A 10,000-nucleotide genomic window follows, 5' to 3' on the forward strand; every position below is an offset into this window, starting at 1 on the left:
CGCGGTGCGACTGCCTTCTTCTCGGCCTCCGACTGCTGTCAAGGCCTTTGTTTGGCAGGTGCTATGCAACGTGTCCTTCCCTGCTGGCTCGGCTGCAGTGCTCGCTGTCCCCACAGGCCTGCGGTCCGACCGATCAGGTAACGTGGATTCACGAATGGCTGGACATATGGTAGACTAGGGATTTCGCGTAGCCCTACCCGGGAGCGATCGCCAACACCTGCGTAGGAGAGATGCCGGGACGGAGCGTGCCTGGTGGTCACCTGGCTTGTTAGGTTGTACGAGGCGGGACGAGCTATCGCGTGCACAGCGCAAACCTTGAGAGGCTACGGCGGAAGCGACCATAACGCCTGAGCAGGCGCATGGGGCGGGTGCGTCTCCCATCGCGCATGGGGTTTCCAGCCGTGGGTGATTCTTAGGGGTGACGCTAAGGTGCCCGTTGCAGTGAGCTGGAGTTGTGGGCCCAGCTGACGACCTAGCCACACATGCCCAGTGGACGAGACTGAGTTGGAGGAGTTTTCAGCCCCAGCCGACCATTTCAGGCGAGACGGAGTGATTACAGCATTACGGGTCAGTCGGAGCGGTTTTGACAGGATCCCGTCTTAGACCCGATCCAAATCCAGCGTTTTATAGGAACCGGTTTCATTTTTAGTTATGTTTCAGTTTTGTACCGACCCGGTTCGAGACATAGACCGAACCGAGTCATGCTACACTTTAAATAGTGTCTTTGTGAAGTTAACCCTAAGTTGTTAATGATTTTTGGACAAAGTTTCTAATAGAAACAGGTTTCTCTTCACCCGGTCGCCTCCATCTTCTTCTTCCTCCCCATTTCTGTGTGAAACATCTGAGGTTCTTCTCCAGCCTCCTCAGATTCATCAATGGCGGATTGGCAACCCGACATTATCCCACACCCTCCGCTGGTTTTCTCTACTAGGAGGTGAAACGAAGCAAGCAGCCGGCGGGTTGTCTTCTTCATCGTCTACCCGAGCAGAAGCAAAGGTGAATGCCGTGCGGACTCCTCAGCCACAGGGGTGTCGAGAGGCGTCATCCACCATCCGGAAGGCATTCTCCAGCCTTCGCGCAATGCCTACACGGCGGTGTGAAGATCTGAGATGCATTTGATCGTCCGTTCAGCAGAAATACAGCTAAGTGTGTTTTTCCAGCGTCATTTCCTCTTGTAGTGACTGTAAATCGCCTCCCCAATTCGTTTGTATGCCGTGGGATCCTTCTGGAATCCGTGAGGATGATCTGAAGAAGGATCGAAGCGAAGGAGAATGGGTTTGGGGGTCGTTTGGAGGATGATCGAGCCTCTTTTTGAGCATTCGGTTGAAACAGGCCTACCACAGCCAGTCTCAATCCGAGCTTAAATCGAAGGGTCAATCGGCCATAACTTTTGGGGATTTTGATACTGTTCGCTTCCCACCGAACCAAGCTTTCTATAGGAAGTGGAATCGCGTCAATCCGTTCAGTATTGAGTGAGTTACGAGCTTGAGAAGTCGGAGTAGGTTCTGTCACGCAGTTCCGCCGACCAGTTCCTGTTTCCGGCGACACTTCCGGCGATCCAACCGTTGGATCTTCACGATTCCGGTGCCATTAGATTCCCAACATCCCTGAGATCATCTCCACCAAATTTGACGTCGATCGGACTGTAGATGGCGTTTCTGGAGGCGACGGTCTGAATCTGGCGGGAATCGGCGGCGAGCATCCCTGTTTCTCCGCCACAGGCGGCTGTAACCCAATATTCGCTTAGAACATTGGGAATGCAGCATCACCGGGTGATCTATTGACTTTAGCTTGTTCCAAATTTAATTATCTGTCGATTGCAAGTGGTTTCATCTCTTGATTTGATCGCATTGAGGCGGAGTGGCGATTTGAAGACCTGTGGCTGTTCTTCTGCACGACGGCTCTTCCTGAAACAGGCGACAGAACTACAGCGACTTTGAGGGATCAACGACTGGGGTCTAGACAGCTCAGATTCAGCTCAAATTTGGAGCGTCTACTCCTTGGCTAGTGGTCTTGCTACAGTCCAAATTTCAGGATTTTTGGAGGTGTCTATGAATTGTTATGATTTTTCCATCGAAGACCTCTCCAGCAGTCCTGAAGCTGTTCTGCGCCTGATACATTTCTGAACGAAGGACAGAACGTGCGCGATTTTCAGAGCTCAACGACCTGGCCTTAAACTCGTCGGATTTGGCTCAAACTTGGAGCGTCCACTCCTGAGGATGTCTACTTGTTGCTGACCAGTTTGGGGATTTTTGGAGACTCCTGTGATTTTATACGAATTTTAGACTGGAGGCCACTCTCTGCCAGCGCCTGAACCTGTCTTCTTCGTTTTCCAGAACAGAGGCCAAGCCTCGACGCTACCCCGATCTCGTTTTCTTCGATATTGGGGAAACGAGTATCTCTGGTGATTTCAGCTCCTTGAATCCCTTGTTTTCCTTTGATTATATCCTGGATTTGATCGTGCTTGCACTTGTTTTGGCGGAGCATACCCCTGCTGCAACGAGGATGGGCTGCAACCTGTTAGCATAGACTGCAACAGTCCGTGAGCCGCAACCTTGGAGTTGAAGGGTGCTCGTCGACACCAGTTCGACGCCTGCTTCCCCCTTAACAGAATACAAAGAGGGGTTTAGATCGCATCTTGTGAGGCATTTCATACTTTGGCTCTGTTGTTCGATTACTGTTTTGCTGTAACAGTAATCCGTGCTTCCCTTGTTGCTGAGGTGAACCGTGAGCCATCAAGCGACCGGTGAGTTGGGGTCGTGGAGCTTGCTGTCCAGCTTGGGCGAGGAGGCATTTGCTGAGTACCGAGGCTTAGTTTCTGGTTTTCCAGCCTCGGTGGATAGCTCGGACTAGCTCCGAGGAGGTTTGTACCCTGTCCCACTATAGCACGGGGAGGGTGTTCTTGCTTACAAACCCGCCTACACGGCGCGCGGCATAGTGAGGTCCTCGGAGGCTCGTTCAGCCGACGACACACCTCCTTGCGGCTTGGCCACCTAGGGGTTGAGGGTGTGGTTTGTGCGCTTAGGCATGTATGTTTTTGATGAATGCTTGGATGTGAATGTGGTTGAGTGAGGTGAGCGTTTAAGTTGTATCGTCGCGGTTGTATTAAGCCTTGAGCCCCTTAGCATTCTTGTAGTAGGATTGGCTATTTGGGTTCGGGAAACACTCTTGTAATTCTGTCCTAACTTGGGAAATTAAGCCGGGGTTGCTGTCCGGCAGGGAAAGAGTGTAAAGTCTTCTTAATACTTAGCCTATTCGGAGCCTGCCCCAAGAGATCTTGGGAAGGGAGTTCGGCATTCGGCAGCGAGCTTAGGCAGTCCTAGCCGGGTTCCCACCAGTTTGGTATCAGAGCACCTTGGGGCTGATTGAGCAGCTATGGCAAAGAAGAAGAACTCAAGAGTTGAGCAACAGGAAATGGAATTGGGCGTCGAAGATGCAGCCACCGAATCAGTTCATGAGGGCAGCGGAAGGAATGAATCAAACCGAGAAAAGTTCTCACGGATAGAAACCGAACTTGAGGAAATGAGAGTAAGAATGAGTCGGCAAGACCAGCCATCACGTGTGGAAGAGAGGTTGTCTCGCTTTGAGGAAGCTATGATTCGTATGACTGATAACTTCACGCAAATAAGTCACCAATTGGGTTTCTTAACCGGCCGAATGAATAAAATGGACCAATTGTCAGAAAGTATAGAAGGGCTAAATCAAAGAATGGACCGTATGGAAAGATCCGTTAATCATGGGCACAACCGAGAAGATAAGGGAAAAGGACCTTATGAAGAGCCTCACACATCATATCAAGCTCCCAAAGAGCATGCCGCATCGAGTTTTGGAGGGATTAAAATTGGAAAAGATAATCAAGTTCCACCCAAAACCAATGAAGCTCACATGGGAAATAAAAAGACCATGGGAGTTAACATGGCAACTTGTTCCAAACCACTGGTAGACAATGATTTTGAAGAAATTTCAGATGAAGATAGTGAGAGAATCGGACAAAGAAGTGAGAAAAAGAGGGGCCAAAGGAACATAGAACCCAGATCCAACATTCGGGTTGACTTTCCTAAGTTTGATGGCAAAAACGCCCAAGATTGGGTGATTAAAGCGGAGCAATACTTTGAGTGCCAAGAAGTTAGGGAAGACAAAAAAATTACAACGGCCATGATCTACTTTGAAGGGGCAGCTATGAGGTGGTATCGGTCGTACAAGAGGAAAAACCCGGTCATGGTATGGGAAACGTTTTCAAATGCATTACTCGCTCGCTTTGGAGTCTCGTCATATACTAACTATCATGTGGAGCTCATCAACATGAAACAAATCACTACCGTGGAGGAGTTTCAAGGTCGATTTGAGGACATGTCATGTATGGTTGGAGATTGGCCCGAACCCGCACTCATAGGTGCATTCATGTCGGGATTGAGAGAGGATATTAGAATTGAGATGCTATCCGAGGAACATGTAGACTTAGACAGTTGCTTTGCAAGGGCACGAGTTATGGAGGAAAACTCCTCAAACGGGCAGCGTATGAGAAATTCTCTAAGACCGGAGGATTCAACCAAAACAAAGGGAATTTCAACAGGCCTACTCCTAAACCACAGCCACAAGGGTTTCCAAAGAGGGATACACGTCCAGCCGTTAGGGACAATGTTCCGGTTCGTTACATCACCGCTAAGGAGAGGGATGAAAGGTTCAAAGCCGGGCTATGTGTGTCATGTGAGGAAAAGTGGTTCAAGGGACACAATGTAAAGGTTTCAGCTAATGGTGGTTGTAGAGGATGAGGACGAAGTTGAGGTTTCAATCCCAGTTGAGGAAGAGCAACCAGTAGAACAAGAGTGCCCAACGGAAATTGAGAAGGTGGATGGGGTTCTTCACTCCATGAGGGACCCAAACCGTCCTAAAGCAATGCGTGTTCTTGGAACCATTCAAGGGCACAGAGTCACAATCTTGCTAGATTCGGGAGCAACTCATAATTTTATGAGTTTAGAAACGGCCAAGGATAGCGGATGCACATTGGAAGATCAAGCACCACTCACGGTCTTGGTAGGAGATGGAACAAGGCTACCTTGCGTCCACATTTGCCGAAACATGGATATAACCGTGCAAGGGATCCCATACAAGATAGATGTCTTAGTTCTTCCGATAAAAGGGATGGACCTTGTTCTTGGTGTTGATTGGTTAGAGACACTTGGGGGAATCTACTGGGATTTCTCCAAAATGAAGATGAGATTTGAGAGGGAAGGAGGAGATCAAGTGACACTCGAAGGAATCCAGCCCAACTTGGAACCGAAGGCAGCCATCAAGGCTCTCGTAGCTCAACAGCCAGCCCTCTGGCTGATATCGTTAGCCACTGATGTACCTCCAAAAGGGACAGAGACCGAAGTCATTCCCAAGGAAGTTCAGCAAGTATTGGATGGTTTTGAAGATGTCTTTTCTGAACCTAAAGGGTTACCTCCTCCAAGATCATACGATCACAGGATCGTCCTATCAAACGGGGCAGAACCGGTAAATGTTAGGCCTTATCGTTATGGGTTTACACAGAAAACGGAGATAGAGAGATTGGTAAAAGAAATGATTGAAGGGGGAATCATTCGCCCGAGTAGCAGTCCCTTCTCCTCTCCTGTTTTGTTAGTCAAAAAGAAGGATGAAACTTGGAGATTTTGTGTTGATTACCGGGCACTTAACGAAGTCACGATTAAGGACCGCCACCCTATACCCGTCATTGACGAACTCCTTGATGAATTGGCGGGCGCTTCCATTTTCTCCAAGCTTGACTTAAGGGCTGGTTACCATCAGATACGCATGGATAAGCATGACGTACCCAAGACTGCATTTAGAACTCACGATGGGCATTATGAGTTCTTGGTCATGCCCTTCGGATTAACCAACGCCCCGGCTACATTCCAACGATGTATGAATGATATTTTCAGACCACATCTGAGGGATTTCATTCTAGTTTTCTTCGATGACATTCTGGTTTACAGTCGATCATTAGAGCACCACATTGTCCACTTAAGGAAGACACTACAAATTTTGAGGCAGAATGAACTCTTTGCAAAAGCTTCTAAGTGCAGTTTCGGTCAAGAATCAATCGGCTATTTGGGACACATAGTGTCCAAGGAAGGTGTTAGAGCTGATCCAGAAAAGCTCCATGCCATGGAGCAATGGCCTTTGCCAAAAGACCCGAGAGGAATGAGAGGATTTCTAGGTCTTACTGGTTACTATCGAAGGTTTATTCAAGGCTATGGATCTATAGCCTCCCCTTTGACGAAAATGTTGAAGAAAGGGGAGTTCACCTGGACGGATCACTCAAGGGAAGCATTCGTAAAGCTTAAGGCAGCAATGTTAGCCGCGCCCGTGCTAACCTTGCCAGATTTTTCACTTGATTTCGTGGTGGAGACGGACGCAAGCGACGTTGGTGTTGGGGCTGTCCTCAGCCAAAAGGGCCACCCAATAGCCTACATGTCCAAGGCTCTCACCCATAGGGCAAAGCCATTATCCACATATGAAAAGGAGTTATTTGCCATCGTGTTGGCCGTGGAGAAATGGAGGCCCTACCTCATCGGGCGCAAATTCATTGTGAGAACGGATCATAGTAGTTTAAGGTATATGCTCAAACAAAGGGTCTCAACGCCTACTCAACAAAGATGGCTCGCCAAGCTATTGGGTTACGATTTTACAATCGAATACAAGAAAGGAACCGAAAACTCGGCGGCTGATTCGTTATCGAGACTTGGAGAGCAATTTCTAACCTTGTCCGTTCTGGAAACCGATTTGTGGCAGCGATTGGTCATTGAGCAAGAGGCTGATGAAGGTTTGAGACTACTTAGAGCATCGGTTCAGCAGAATCCGGGATCAATCCCAAACCATGGCATGAAGGGGAACGTGCTTTACCGAAAGGGCAAAGCTGTGGTACCACGCGGTTCCTCCCTCAAAAAGGAGCTCCTATCACACTTTCATTGTTCAACCACCGCAGGTCACGAAGGCGTGGCCAAAACGCTTGCAAGGATCAAAACCCAATTTTGGTGGGAAGGTCTAAAAGGAGAAGTCAAAGAGTTTGTGAGGAGTTGTCAGATTTGCCAAAGGGAAAAGTATGAAGCAACCAAGCCACCCGGGCTGATGCACCCATTGCCAATACCTACAAAACCTTGGGCTGATGTATCAATGGATTTTATTGATGCAATGCCACGTTCGGAAGGAAAGGAAGCGGTGTTTGTAGTGGTGGACAGATTGACGAAATATGGGCATTTTGCCCCTCTTCCAAGACACTACAATGGGCCGTTGGTTGCCGGGATATACCAAGACTATGTCGGCAAACTTCATGGAATGCCGAGCACTATCGTTTGTGATAGGGATTCGATATTCCTTAGTGCGTTTTGGCGCGAGTATATGCGCATGGCTGGGACTTCATTGCATTTCAGTACAGCCCACCACCCGCAAACCGATGGGCAAAGCGAGGTGGTGAACAGGACACTAGAGACCTATCTGCGTTGTTTCGCGGGGGAACGACCGAACACTTGGGTTCGGTATCTTGCTTGGGCAGAATGGTCCTACAACACTAGTCTCCATTCCGGGACTAGTATCACTCCCTACGAGGCACTGTATGGGTGTCCTCCTCCACTCATTCCAAACTATGAAGTAGGGACAGCTCAAGATGATGAGGTGGACTGCACACTCCGTAATCGGGATGAGATCTTGACAGTTTTGAGGCAGCATATCGTAAGAGCCCAGAATCGAATGAAACAAACATATGATAAAGGCCGCAAAGATCGAGAGTTCAAGGTTGGGGACATGGCATGGTTGAAGAGGCTACCTATGCGACAAAAATCGTTGCTTGGACAGCCTTATTCCAAACTTTTACCCCGTTATTATGGGCCATTCCGGGTCTTGCAAAGAGTTGGCAAAGGAGCCTACAGGTTAGCACTACCACCCACCGCATTAGTCCATCCGGTCTTCCATGTAACTAGACTCAAGCCGCATTTTGGTCAGTTGCCAGAACTTATTGAACCTTTGCCAGATTTTCGGCCTAGACCGTATAGGATACTTCGTCACCGGCACCTGCAGAGAGAGGGGCGTCAGAGACATGAGGTTTTAGTTGAGTGGGACGGCCCAGATTCAGGTACATCATGGGAGCTATATGACAGGATTGTCCAGGATTTCCCAACTACTAGAGCTTGGGGACAAGCTCAGTCTCAGCGTGGTGGATCTGATACGGAACTCCCTAGGACTAGGCCGGGACTAGCCTTGATTGCTGCCGAATCCCATCAACTACCACAGGCCGATAGCGCTAAGCTTGTCTGCGCGAACCCTTTGTCGCCAGATGGGCATGAGAGACTTGGTAAGGGTGAGACTTGGCCACTGAGTGTAAGGGGCAGAGAGGCTTTACTAACTGTGAATGGTGCAGCTTGTAGCGCTAATAACGCCACACAAGGCCTAACGTCACACCAGGTAATCGTCGGAGGCATGCCACTGCCGGCCACAGGCGCAGCACAACTCCGGGGCACGGCCGAGCGCACAGCCGAGGGACATCGCCGACTACCGGGCATCGAGGACGCAGACGGGTGCCGCGCGCAGGAGAGCGTCGACGCTGGAGGTCACCTGGAGCATTGTGAGGTTGTAGCGAGCGAGGACGCTATCAGAGTGCACAGCGGAAACCTTAGAGAGGCTAACGAGCGGGCACCACCATCACCACTAGCAGCAGCAGCACTCGGGCGGGTGGCCGATCCTTGTTCCGAGGGTATCACGCACGGAGGTCATTCCAGCGAGGACAGCATTTTTCTTAGGGAGGCTAGCCGATGCAGTGAGCTGGAGTTGTCCGGGCCCAGCTGACCGACCTAGCCACACATGCCCAGTGGACCGAGACTGAGTTGGAGGAGTTTTCAGCCCCAAGCCGACCATTTCAGGCCGAGACGGAGTGATTACAGCATTACGGGTCAGTCGGAGCGGTTTTGACAGGATCCCGTCTTAGGACCCGATCCAAATCCAGCGTTTTTAGTAGGAACCGGTTTCATTTTTAGTTATGTTTCAGTTTTGTACCGACCCGGTTCGAGACATAGACCGAACCGAGTCATGCTACACTTTAAATAGTGTCTTTGTGAAGTTAACCCTAAGTTGTTAATGATTTTTGGACAAAGTTTCTAATAGAAACAGGTTTCTCTTCACCCGCGCGTTTCTTGCGCCTCCATCTTCTTCTTCCTCCCCATTTCTGTGTGAAACATCTGAGGTTCTTCTCCAGCCTCCTCAGATTCATCAATGGCGGATTGGCAACCCGACATTATCCCACACCCTCCGCTGGTTTTCTCTACTAGGAGGTGAAACGAAGCAAGCAGCCGGCGGGTTGTCTTCTTCATCGTCTACCCGAGCAGAAGCAAAGGTGAATGCCGTGCGGACTCCTCAGCCACAGGGGTGTCGAGAGGCGTCATCCACCATCCGGAAGGCATTCTCCAGCCTTCGCGCAATGCCTACACGGCGGTGTGAAGATCTGAGATGCATTTGATCGTCCGTTCAGCAGAAATACAGCTAAGTGTGTTTTTCCAGCGTCATTTCCTCTTGTAGTGACTGTAAATCGCCTCCCCAATTCGTTTGTATGCCGTGGGATCCTTCTGGAATCCGTGAGGATGATCTGAAGAAGGATCGAAGCGAAGGAGAATGGGTTTGGGGGTCGTTTGGAGGATGATCGAGCCTCTTTTTGAGCATTCGGTTGAAACAGGCCTACCACAGCCAGTCTCAATCCGAGCTTAAATCGAAGGGTCAATCGGCCATAACTTTTGGGGATTTTGATACTGTTCGCTTCCCACCGAACCAAGCTTTCTATAGGAAGTGGAATCGCGTCAATCCGTTCAGTATTGAGTGAGTTACGAGCTTGAGAAGTCGGAGTAGGTTCTGTCACGCAGTTCCGCCGACCAGTTCCTGTTTCCGGCGACACTTCCGGCGATCCAACCGTTGGATCTTCACGATTCCGGTGCCATTAGATTCCCAACATCCCTGAGATCATCTCCACCAAATTTGA

The sequence above is a fragment of the Nymphaea colorata genome, chromosome 3, assembly GCF_008831285.2.
Source record: "Nymphaea colorata isolate Beijing-Zhang1983 chromosome 3, ASM883128v2, whole genome shotgun sequence".
Classification (NCBI taxonomy): Eukaryota; Viridiplantae; Streptophyta; class Magnoliopsida; order Nymphaeales; family Nymphaeaceae; genus Nymphaea; species Nymphaea colorata.